The sequence below is a fragment of the Peromyscus eremicus genome, chromosome 8b (assembly GCF_949786415.1).
Source record: "Peromyscus eremicus chromosome 8b, PerEre_H2_v1, whole genome shotgun sequence".
NCBI classification, from domain to species: Eukaryota; Metazoa; Chordata; class Mammalia; order Rodentia; family Cricetidae; genus Peromyscus; species Peromyscus eremicus.
Window position 1 is genome coordinate 13,032,287 of NC_081424.1, and position 13,204 is coordinate 13,045,490.

The 13,204-nt window shown below is 41.5% G+C and overlaps 1 long non-coding RNA gene across 1 annotated transcript in view; it reads left to right on the plus strand.

Annotated features, from left to right (window-relative positions):
- The window catches only part of LOC131918749 (uncharacterized), a 39,786-nt gene that overhangs the window by 11,372 nt on the left and 15,210 nt on the right, over positions 1-13,204 (plus strand). Inside the window, exon 2 of the long non-coding RNA XR_009381078.1 lies at positions 10,283-10,453. This is a non-coding gene — a long non-coding RNA (uncharacterized LOC131918749). The remainder of the gene's footprint in view (positions 1-10,282; positions 10,454-13,204) is intronic.

A 13,204-nucleotide genomic window follows, 5' to 3' on the forward strand; every position in this document is an offset into this window, starting at 1 on the left:
GGCCATTCTAATTCAAACAACCATAGGAGGTTTTGGGTTGTTTGTTTGCAGTGTTTTGGGAGGTATGAGAGGGTTGAGGTAAGGTCTCTCTATGTAACCCTGGTGAGCCTGGAGCTTACTGTATAGACCAGGCAGCCTCCAACTCCTAGACACCTGCCTGCTTCAGCCTCCCAAGTGCTGGGATTAAAGGCATGTACCACCATACCCACTGGAGTTTTAATAACATATGTTTGAGAGAGCGATTGCTCAGCTTGGTTTCTGCAATAATTTGGAAAAGGATCTAAGTGAAGACTGGGTGATCCTAAGTCCACAGCACAGGTAAACCTACCTCCATTCCCTTCCTCCAGGAAAACCTGACCTAGTTGCTACATTTTCCCCCTAAAAATTTTAAAGAGTAAGAATAAAGTACTTTCTACAACAATAAAAATGTTAAAAAGTTGGCACATGAACAGGAATTGTTTGTGTCTGAGGCTTAATAGATTCAGTAACACCAGCTCAACTGTTTTCACTTATATTAAATATGCATTTTATTACTTAGTTCTAATCTTTTTGTATTGCTCTTTAAATTTTTGTGAATGCCCCAGTATTCCTAAAGTCCTGTGTTAGATGCTGTGGGTGATTCTAAAAAGAGCCGTAAGACAGCCAGGGCTCAAGCAGTGTTGTTGACCCATGGGTTGTAAGTTTTTTGACATTGGGAATCCTACTTGATATTTCCTTTTTACTTTGCACGGTACCAAACATTTGGTTGTTGCTGCAGGATTTTTTTCCCCAGTATCCTCTACATTGCACCATTGGGTAAGTAGTGCCCAATCTAGCCACTTCTGTATGACTTGGACAAAACACGCAGCTGTCTGAGCCAGTCAATATTCTGAAGCCATCGTTAACAGCAGTGTTCAGCTCGTTGAAGGTAGAAGTTTTTGTGTAAAGGGCAGCCTGCCAGGAAGTAGTGTGCTGCCTTGTTCTTTGAAGTTTATAAAGAACTGTTGTATACCTTTATTTTCACACCTAAAAAAAAAGAAAGAGAGTAGTAGGAAACTACCCTGTAGTCTCACCAGATACTCTCATGTCAAACTATAGCAATGGAATTGTAATTTATTTTTCTAAATTTAGGAGAGCAAGAGTTCATATTTTGGTTGTCACCAGAATTAGCAGGTAACTTCATTCCCTATTCAATTTAGCCAAGAAAACGTAGCTTCAGAATGAAAACAGGAACCACAGTTCTTTGTGAGTCTGAAAAAATTAGCCTATAAATGAAGAGGAACATTACTCATTTTTGCTAAGCTAGTGCTTGGTACTGCATTTCTGTGTGTGTTTTACACTGAAAGTTCATAGGACCCCTCATTTAGAATATTTGTTCCCCTAAATTAAGTATACCCAATCTCTTTCAAGACTTAATTTATTAAAGGCTTTAGAAACTAGCCTACAAATTTTCTTCATCTTTATTCTTGTGCTCGTCCTGAATGAACTCAGTATCCACGTAGTTAGCCTATGCACTACTGTTGAGTAGGAAAGGTTATATCGTGTAATACTTTAGTCTACCATCTACACCTCAGACCCAGTATCCAAAGCATAGTATTAGTTATAGATTCTTCCTCATACACCCCAAATTAGCAGTTCCTTAATGTGATTGTCTCCATTGATTCTTATTTTCTTTCAGCTACTGACTTCTTTTACTATACCTTGGATCATGCCATATAGCCAGTTGTAATTTCATAAATGCAGACTTTACATTCTCCAGCCAGACTTAGATCTTAGCTTTCTCAGTCAGTTTATTCCAGCACAATCAGTTAGGTTTCCTGACATTTCATCTCCAGTGTTTTTCCCTACTTGGTGTCAGACTGTCATCCTTTTCTGATTCTTCTGCCTTGGGACCTACAGTATGTTCTTCCTCACAGCTTTCTCCTGCCTTCACTTCCTTTCTTCCCTAGCTGCCTTAAATTGTGTTGCTACTCTTGCCAGAAGCCACAACTCTCTTTCCCTGTTGTGTGACTTGTGTAGCTAAACACCAAATTTAATCTGGTGCCTGCTGTGGAATGGTCTTTCTGTATGCTGTGAATATGTGTTGCTACCATTGGTTAATAAAGAAGCTGTTCCATTATTCGTAGTAGCCAGAACCTGGAAACAACCTAGATGCCCCTCAACTGAAGAATGGATAAAGAAAATGTGGCACATATACACAGTGGAGTACTGCACAGCAGTAAAAAATAATGATATCATGAAATTTGCAGGCAAATGGATGGAACTAGAAAATATCATCCTGAGTGAGGTAACTCAGACTCAGAAGGACAAACATGGTATGTACTCACTCATAAGTGGATACTATATGTAAGGCATATAGGATAACCAAACTACAACCCAGAGAAGCTAGCTAACAAGGAAGACCCTAAGAGGGACACATAGATAGCCAAGTGAAGGAGAAATAGATGAGATCTACATGAGCAAACTGGGAGGGGGGGTGGGTAATGGAGGGCAAAGAATTGGGGATGATAACATAAGGAAATGGGAGGGTCAAGCTGGAACAGGGACAGAGTGGGAGAGCAAGGAAAGAGATACCATGATAAATGAAGACATCATGGGAATAGGAAGAGGCAGGGTGCCAGGGAAGTTCTCAGGACTCCACAAGGATGTCCCCACCTTGGACTACTGGAAGTGGTCAAGAGGGTGCCTGGACTGGTCTACTCTGGTGACCAGACTAGTGAATACCCTAACTGTCATCATAGAGCCTTTGTCCAGTGACTAATGGAAGAAAATTCAGAGATCTAAGGTTGGGCACCAGGCTGAGCTTCTGGAATCCAATCGATGAAAGAGAAGAGGGATTCTGTGGGCAGGGGATGTCAAGATCATGATGGGAAGACATGCAGACATGACTACCCACACTAGTGGAAACCCATGAACTGTGGACTAATAGCTGTGGAGCCCCCATAGGACTAGACTAGGCCCTCTGGATATGGGAGACAGTTGTTTAGCTTGAACTGTTTGGGGGGCCCCAGGCAGGGGGATCAGGATCCATCCCTGGTGCATGGGTGGGCTTTTTGGAGCCCAGTGCCTAAGGTGTGACACCTTGCACAGACTTGGTGCAGTGGGGAGGGTCCTGGAACTTCCTCATCTGAGTGTGCCAGGCTCTGCTGACTCCCCATGGGAGACCTTGACTTGGAAAATGTGGGGATGGGGTGTGGGTTGGGAGCAAGGCTGGGGGTAGGAAGAAGGAAGAGGGGGGATCAGTGGTTGGTATTAAAGTGAATAGAAAATTTCTTAATAATAAAAAAATAAAGAAGCTGCTCTGGCCCACGGCAAGTCAGGTTATAGCCAGGAGGGAAATCCAAGAGAGATACAGGAAGAAGAAAGGCAGAGTCTGAGGAGACACCAACCTACTGCCCAAGGAGCAACATGCCAACACACCGGTAACGCCACAGCCATGTGGCAAAACATAGATTAATAGAAATGGGTTAATTTAAGATGAAAGAGCTAGCAAGAAGCCTGAGCCATAGACCAAACTGTTTGTAATTAATATTAAGCCTCTGTGTGTTTATTTGACCAGGCAGGACAGAAATCTCCATCTACAGGTGCCTGTACTCAGATTGCTGAGTTAACCTAGATATAAAAATGACTGCAATGTAGAGTACCATTTTAACACTGCAAATTTAGGATCACAGACTTCAGTTAAATCCCTCTTTATTCACGTTGATGAGAAGAGAACACTGAACCGTATAATATAATAGGCTCAACCATCTCCACCTTGTACTTGAAATATCAGCAAATTCTCCTTTATATATCCAAAGTAATTAACAGAACATTTCAATTTTTACCTACCCTCTGACTCTGACTTAGCTTCTGTGTTTACTTTCCTCTTTTACTTTATAGTTGGGGGAGTCTAGTTCATCTGATAGGGTAAATTTCTAATATTTTTTAAATTAATAGTCGATCAATTGAAAAGAACACATCTTAGATATTCTGGGATGAGATAATAACTAGAGAATAATCACTCCTAAGGATAGTGACCTACCTACAGAGGCTTTTATAAATCCCAGTACTCTATCTCAGGTCTCTTGAGATATTTCATTCTTACCTTTCCCACTTTCCTAAAAACACATGCTTTCCTTAACATAGCATAGAAACAGTGCTACTTGGGAGAGCATTGGTGATGTTTGTATTTATAGTACCGATGATGTATTAACTGATAGAGTAGCATGGTAGCTGAGAGCTGAGGTTCTGCGGCCCAGTTTCTCTTTACCTGCTCTATAGCTTTGGGTAAGTTACTTTCTCTGCTTTATTTGTCTCATCTGTATAATATAAAAGTGGCAGTACTTACCTTACAGTGTTGTGGCAGTCTAATTATGGACACTAAATGAGTTAACCTTAGACTGATAAGCACTCAGTAATAGAAGCTCTTATTCACAATTAAGACACAGCTCTATTTCCTAAAAATAGTCTTATTCATTAATAACAGGAGAGCAATTTTAAAAGCTAGGAACTATTGGAATTTCAGTGATGAGATGTAAAAAGTAACATTTAGAATTGCAAAAGATCGAAGGAATTATTTAGATCATTGGCTCTTAATCAGAAACATGCATCAGAATTGATTACAAGGTATTGTAAAGATACAGTTACCTGAGCCCCCCTTTCACATCTCCTAAGTCAGAATGGCCATGAGCAAGTCTATTATAGCCTTCCAATCAAGAACCAACGAAGTACTTTAAGATTTTAGATTTTTATGATGAGAAAATTGAGACTCAGAGTAAATGTTCACAGAGCACTCCATAAGATTCAGTCAAGCATCCAAATCACTTACCTCCCTTTTTTGCATAATCTTCCTCTTTTCTGTTGCTTGCCTGATATATTGAGATAAACTAATATAGAAATTTGTCTTTCTTTCAATACCAGAAAGAATAAAAAACACTTTTATTTATTTTTATTTATGTATGTGTGTGTGACTGTGTAGTGAGGGTGTGTGTGTGTGTGTGTGTGTGTGTGTGTGTGTTGATGGTCCATCAGTGAACCTGGGACTTGCTGTTTTGGCTAGCCTGGCTGGTCAGGAAGCCTCCCAGGATCCACCTGTCTTAATCCTCCAGAGCTAAGCTTACAAATGCTATCAGCCATGCTTGGCTTTTGTTTCTTAATGTGGATGCTAGGGATCCAAACCCAGGTCTGCAGGCTTGCGCATTAATCACTTAGTCACTGAGCCATCTTCACAGCCCCACTAAATGCTTTTGAAAGGCACTTTATTGGACTTTTAATTAAAAATAACATTTGCTATGTAATTCATGCTGGGAACTAGTGTACATTTTTACAATATGATTTAAAGTCAATTTTGTTGTGTTTTTCATGTGGGCATCACTTTTACCACAGTACGTCCTGCCAGCTAGTGCAGGAAACTTTGTGTGGCAGAGAGAGAGCTGCTCACTTCACCTTCAGATTGACAGGGTAACAGCGCTCTACAGGTTGAAGTAGTTGTGTTGTCTTAGAGGGTTAGAGCATTCCAAAATAAGTATGCATTGCCTATGGCTAAGTGGACCTTTTTTTTTTTTTTTTTAACAACTTTAAGGGTTTTTTTTGTTTTTATCTTTGCTGTATAAACTTTGTAAGCTATTTTAGAATTTTCCAAAATAGTTGCTGGAAAAAAGTTAGTAGCTGTTGGTTCTTGTGCAACTTTATTAATTGGCAGAATAAAAGACTAAAAACTATGTTGAAGAGGAAGACTAAAAACCATGGTAAAGAAGAAGAAAAATAGGGGCTTTTATATTTACACAGTATGACATTATCTTTAAAAATTATTTTCTTAATCTATGATATTAGTTACCTTTCTGTTGTTATAATAAAAGACCGTTATCAAAAGAAACTTAGGGAAAGGGGAGTTGTTTGGGCTTGTAGTTCTAGAAATGAAGAGTCTGCCATTCCCAGTGTTCTCTTTCTGCCTCCTGCTTATGGATTAAGAGGTAAGCTCTTACCTGTTCCTGTCACCATGCCTGTGCTCTGCCATTCGGACTCCAACCCTCTGAAACTATAAGCCCAATTAAATGTTTTCTTTTAGAAATTGCCTTAATCATAGTGCTAGACTCAATAATAGAACAGAAACTAAGACACTCCATACAAACAAAGACATGAAAGTATAAATGAGACTAGTTGGGAAGAAGAGCCCCTTCCTGTAGAGGGGGGAATACATGAGAGGGTATGGGCTGGGGTATTGATGATCAAAATACATCATATGCATCTATTAAAAGGTTATAATGAAACCCATTATGTACAATTAATGTTTGCTTAAAAAGAATTAGTGGCAGGTCATACATATGAAACAATTGAGAACACTGCTGGATGGCATCTTAACTAGACATTGAAAGTAAGGTTAAGGGACACTACCACCATGGCTTCTGGGCTAGTTGTCTTGCTCCTGATATAACCTCCAACTTACTCTGCACATCATCTTCAGTCATTTCTAAGATACATACCATTTTCTCGCTTGGCTGTCTACCATAGTAGTACTCTTTTATCTTTTTTGAGCAATAAATTGCTTTTCTTTATATACAACTTGTTAGAACACTTTCAGCTTCACCAATTAAAAAATGAAAAGGGGCTGGAGAGATGGCTCAAAGGTTAAGAGCACTGGCTGCTCTTCCAGAGGTCCTGAGTTCAATTCCCAGCAACCACATGGTGGCTCACAACCATCTATAATGAGATCTAGTGCCCTCTTCTGGTGAGCAGGCATATATGTAGACAGAACATTGTATACATAATAAATAAATAAATTAAAAAAATGAAAAAGTAGTTTGATTGTCGGGAAAATGTACCATTGTAAAATGAAGGTCTGGGGAAGTAGCTAAGTTGGTAGAGTGCTTGCTTAGTATACATGAGACCCCGGGTTTGATTCCTCAATATAAACTGGGTGTAGTTCCTCATCTGTTACCCCAGTACTTGGGAGGTGGTAGCAGGAAGGCCAGAGTTCGGATCATCTTTGACTGTATAGCAAGTCTGAGTTTAGTCAGGGCTACACGAGACCATGTTTGTCAAGAAAAAGAAAAGGGAGATACTGCAAAAGTAGAACTTTTCAAAAGAGTAAAAAGTAAGTCATTCATTAATACTGTTGACAGAAAACCTATAAAAATTTTTGTTAAAACAAACTGTGGAAGATTTTGAGTAGTGACTCAAGATTAGAGTTGGTGGCTTGCATAGGAGTGTCTGATGAGTTTGACCAAGAAATTACAGTTGACTTGTTCTAACAGTTATATACAGGAAGGATTTAATGGTGAAGAGAGAAGTAGAGACAATAGGCTAGTAACCAAAACAGGGAGAACATTAAGACTCTTTCATCAAGTATCTGATATATACAAGGCACTGTGTCTGGTAGGTGCTGGGGATACAATGGGGACTCTGCTCATGTCACAAAGAAGTTTTCTGTCTAGTGATGGATGGCATCTCTTCAAGGCTTCCAGATGAGTTCCTACACAGCATTTTGGTACTCCATTTTTTATCTTTGCCTGGTTACTAGGGCATTAGATTCTTATTTACAATGGTATGTATTCACTGGAATCAAACTACTTGTTCATTTTTTAAAAATTTGTCAACTGAAAGTATCCTGACAACTTGTATAAAGGAAAGCAATTTATTACTCAAGAAAAAGAAAAGAAAGAAAAGAAAAGAAAAAAAGATAGGAAAGTGGTGCTATGCTAGACAGCCAAAGGAGAAAATGACACCTATCTTAAAGATAACTGAAGATGATGTGGAAAGTTGGGGGTTGTATCAGGAGCATGACAACTAGGCCAGAGCTGTGGTACTAGCCCACCTGATTGATTCTGAGGCCTGTACTAAGACAAGATGAAAAAGAATCCTTTATGACTCCTTCACCCTAGTCCTAACAGTCACCTTTGTAACTAAGGGGTGGCTAGCTGACTCAGATTTGGAGTTGGTTCAAATAGGAGGTCTCAAAACCATAACAAATGCTCAGTATACCTCATTAGACTTAGAAGTAGGATCTTACTGTCAAATGATCTCTTTTCTGGTTCCTTTCTTACTTGGAATATGGTTCTTCAGCTTGATTCAGTGAGCTCCTTGATAAATTCTGCTTTGTATTATTTAGTCCAATTGCCAAATTGGTTCCTAAGCTTTAGTTAAAAAAAAAAATCCCAAACCAGGTATAGTGGCACACACCTTTGTTGTTGTTGTTGTTGTTGTTTGGTTTTTCAAGACAGGGTTTCTCCTAGTAGTTTTGGAGCCTGTCCTGGATCTCGCTCTGTAGACAAGGCTGGCCTCGAACTCACAGAGATCCTCCTGGCTCTGCCTCCCGAGTGCTGGAATTAAAGTGTGTGCTGCCGGGCATTGGTCTACAAAGCAAGTTCCAGAACTGCTGGAGCTGCAACACAGAGAAACCCTGTCTTGAAAAACAAACAAACAAACAAACAAATCCCTACATGAAGGCTGGGTGTGGTGGCACTCAAGAGTCAAAGAGAGACATACAGATCTCTTGAGTTTGAGACAGGCCTGGTCTGTGGAGTTACCTCCAGGCCAGCCAGGGCTACATAGTAAGACTTCTGTTTCCAAATAAACCACAACAAAAAGCGCTAAGTGAGTACTCGTGGCACCTGTTAGTAACCAGGTGGAGACTGTTAGATAGTTGGAAACATGGAATTAAGAGTATGGGCCTCAATGTGGGGTCATTGACACACCACCAGCGTCACCTCAGAATTTGTTGGGAACTCAGTCTCAGGGCCCACCCCAGGCTTACTAATTTTGACTTTTCAGGTGTGGAACTCCAGCAATTTGAATATTAACAAGCCCTCTTATAGAGAAACTGAACTAGAGCTTAAAAGGAAGATTAAGGTATTGATAAAAATTGTATGAATCGAATGTATGATGTTCACTCTTGGGAGAGCGACTAAATTTCTGGAAGAATGAGAAAAGATGAGCACCTGAAGTAGGTAAGCAATCAATGAAATAAAGAATGCTGCTGCAGCCGGGAGTGGTGGCAAATGTCTTTAGTTGAAGCACTCAAGAGGCAGAGGCAAGCAGACCTCTGTGAATTCGAGGCCAGCCTGGTCTACAAAGCCAGTTCCAGGACAGCCAGGGCTACACAGAGAAACCCTGTCTTGAAAAACCAGAGAGAAAGAGAGAGACACAGAGAGAGACTGGCTAGCTTACATTTTCAGAGGTTTAGTCCATTATCATCATGGCAGGACATGGAGGCACGCAGGCAGACATGGTGCTGGAGAAGGAGCTGAGAGTTCTGCATTTTGATCTGCAGGCAACAGGAAGTAAACTGTGCATGTAAAAAGTCTCACAGGACAGGAAGAGCACAATGGACAATGGGCATAGCTTGAGCATATGAGACCTCAAAGCCCACCCCCACAGTGACATACTTCCTCCAACAAGGCCACACCTACTCAAACAAGGCTACATACTAAGGTTGAAACATTCAAATATATGAGTCTGTGTGGGCTGTACCTGTTCAAATCACCTGAGAGAGAGAGAGAGAGAGAGAGAGAGAGAGAGAGAGAGAGAGAGAGAGAGAGATGCTGCTTAAAATAGGGAGATTTTTAACAGTGGTGTTGGGACAAATACAAAGGACCCACCTTTCCCTAGGTCACCAGTAGATGACAAGCACTGTAAAGGCATTATTTAAATCTGTTAAGATCACATTAGTGTTGATAGGGTCTTTATGTTCATATTTTAAGCACTCCTTGTGATGCTTATTTCCCTGTAAATATGCACTGATGCTGGGGATGAGGAATGTGGCTCCCTACAGCAGCTGTTGGACGTTGGACTCTCCCTTTCTACTCTGGCTGTCTTAAGCAAAAGGACACTCAGTCACATAACCAAGTGGTCTACTAATATACCAGCAGCAGCTGTCTGGAACACTCCATAGACACCTTGACAAACTACAGGAGGATGGCAGCTGGTTGTCCCTGGCTCCTGATGGTGCAGTCTCAGCCAGAGCTGTTTGAGACAGATTGTACTGAACTGTTTGCTATCACAAGTCTCAAAGAACTGTAAGTGACCCTGCAACCATTTCCACCTTGACCAGAGCCAGAGCATTTCTGATGATGGTCTAAATATTGTTGTGACTGGTGCTAAGAGGCATGGCTATATGGTCAGTCCAAAATATATACCTTAATGACTGTGATTAATGCCAAGAGACAAAGCCAAGTGATCCAGGCATCCCTTTCTGGGGCTGTATAAGCAGATAGCTCAGGCTCACTTAGTGAGTTGCCTGAGAGACAGTACTGTGCTGCCTCTCGGTGTTGCAGCATCTGGTCCAATAAAAGGCTTCTCTCAAGTGCTTTCTTTCTTCCTATAGAGTGGTCTTGCTGAGCTGGTAAAGTGAGGAACGCAGCAGCAGCAGAGACAGCAGAAGAGTGGTGGTGTTGGCAGAGGCAGCAGAACCCCAGTGGCAGTAACAGCTCAGCCATCAGCAGGCCATGGTGTGAATGCAGCAGAAGCAGCAGCTCAACAGCTGTGCAGTGACCAGGTAAAGAAGGAGGATGGTGGGATGAGAGAGATGGCAAAAGAGGGCAGAGATCTGAGACTGAAAGGGGGTAAAAGGCTCGAAGAGGCTAGAGAAGAGAACCTGCAGGCCAGGTTGCTAGACAAGTTCTAGAGAACTCGCAAGTCCTCAAGGCCAAGGGTCTCCGACCTTGGGCTGAGAGCTGTAACAAACACTGGCTGTGCAAGGGCTAAAGGTGTCAGCACTTGTGACCTGAATGAGGACTGTAACACTAGGGGGTACCACTTGCTGCTGCTGCTGCTGCTGCTGTTAGCTCTTACTGATGTCAGACACTGAGTGAAATGAAAATTGCCGGAGGCTAGAACCTGAAGGGCTTCTCCTTGCCTTCCACAGTTGGTTTCTGGATATAACCAAAACCTCTCAACCTGTGTGAAATATTTGCATTTAGGTGGATGAGAAAGTCCCAGAGCTACAGATCAAATATTCGAACGTTTTTGGTGGCAGTTGAAAGAAAATTGGTTGTTGGCTGTGGTTGTACATTTCTTTATCTCAGCACTAGGGAGGAGAGGTAAGTTGCTGCAGGTTTAAGGCCAGCCTGAGCTTCACTTGGATAGTAAGACCCTATCCAAGGAGAGAGATGGAGAATGGGGACAGGGAAGGAGAATTGGTGCAGATAACAGAACTAAGTGGCAAGGCAATGGAAGCAAGAACTACTACTTTCCTGTAATGCTTTGGGGGTACAAGAAAGTGACTTGAAATAATGCCAGAATAAGGCTTTGATAGATTTTCTTTAAAAGAAAGAGTATGTGCTTTTGCTGTGTAACAAACATTCTAAAACACAGAGCCTAAGACAATAATTACTATTATAGGTCACCTGTCTGCAGATTGGCTGCTTTCAACAAAGCTGGCTTGTGTAGCTGCAAACCTCCTGGTAGCTTTGCTCTAAACTAGGCTGTTCCACTTACCTATCATTCTTATCCTGGGACCAGGTGGCTTCCATGTTCATCTCTTGGAAACAGGAAAAGTACTTAAGAAGACGAATAGAAATGCATAGGCATCTTGAGATCCAGACTCCAAAATAACATATCTGTACCTCTGATTCATTCTGTAGACAGAGCGGTTTATGTGGCTCAGTCCATATTGAAGGGGTGGGAATTAGAATGTCTCTCTGTAGAGGAATTGCAAAGTAATATGCCAAAAGGTGTGGGTTCATAGTCAGGTGTTGAATATATAGAACAAGGAAGGGAGGAAAGTAAGGAGAAAGATGGATACCATAGACGTTAAGGTTTAGTGTCCACACAAAGGTTCATGTGTTAAATGTTTGTTCTCCAGGCTGTCATTATTGGGAGGTGGTAGAACCTTTAAAAAGTAAGGCTTCATCAGTGGAAGATACTTAGATCATTGGGTACATGTTCTTGGAGGGAAATGTAGAGCCCCTCTCCTTGTTTCCTAGCTCATGATGTCACTGGTCCTCTCATGAGCTCCTGCCATGATATACTGTCTTTACCAGAGGCACAAAGCGCTCCAGCCATTGGACTTAGCCTAGAACTTCCATTAAAAATGGGCAGAAATAAACCTTGTCTTGTTATAGGTAAATTGATTTCATTAAAATGATGGAAAGCTGACTAATACAATAGAGAATTAACCTTTGAAAAGAAGAAAGGCACTTCTGGGATTGGAAAGAAGGAATTTGATTGGGTTTGACTGTAGCTGGAATTTTCCTGTGTCCACCCAGCTCCTGCAGCTGCCCAAACCCAAGTAAACACACAAAGACTTATATTACTTATAAACTGTATGGCCGTGGCAGGCTTCTTGCTAGCTAGATCTTCCATCTTAAATTAACCCATTTCTCTAAATCTATACCTTGCCACGTGGCTCATGGCTTACTGGTATCTGTACATCTTGCTTCTCATGGTGGCAGCTGGCAGTGTCTCCTGACTCAGCCTTCCTGTTCTCAGAATTCTCCTCTCTGTTTATCCTGCCTATATTATACTTCCTGCCTGTCTACTGGCCAATCAGTGTTTTATTTATCCATCAGTCAGAGCAACACATTCACAGCATACAGAAAGACATCCCCAGCATTTGACTTAGTAATAAATTAAATTATTAGCTATCTAGTTAAATTTGAGTTTCAGAGCCGGGCGGTGGTGGCGCATGCCTTTAATCCCAGCACTCGGGAGGCAGAGCCAGGTGGATCTCTGTGAGTTCGAGGCCAGCCTGGGCTACCAAGTGAGTTCCAGGAAAGGCGCAAAGCTACACAGAGAAACCCTGTCTCGAAAAACCAAAAAAAAAAAAAAAAAAAAAATGCTGTGGGATGGTCTGTATGTCAAGTGTGTTGCTGATTGGTCAGTAAATAAATCACTGATTGGCCATTGGCTAGGCAGGAAGTATAGGCGGGACAAGGAAAAGAATTCTGGGAAGTGGAAGGCTGAGTGGGAGAGACACTGCCAGCCGCCATCAGGACAAGGAAGATGTAAAGTACCGGTAAGCCACAAGCCATGTGGCAAAGTAAAGATTAATAGAAATGGGCTAAATATAAGAGTAAGAGCTAGACAATGACAGGCCTGAGCTAATGGCCAAGCAGTTTAAATAATGTAAGAGTCTGTGTGTTTATTTTATAAGTGGGCTCTGGGACTGGCGGGACTCGGTGGCGGGAGCTGGAGAGAAATTCTCCAGCAACAAATGGCGTCCAACGTGGTGGCAAGAGTTTCCACCTAAAAACTGAGAAAAAAGATTCTAAAACGGAGCTAAAAACAGTTCCTAATTGTCTCTCTC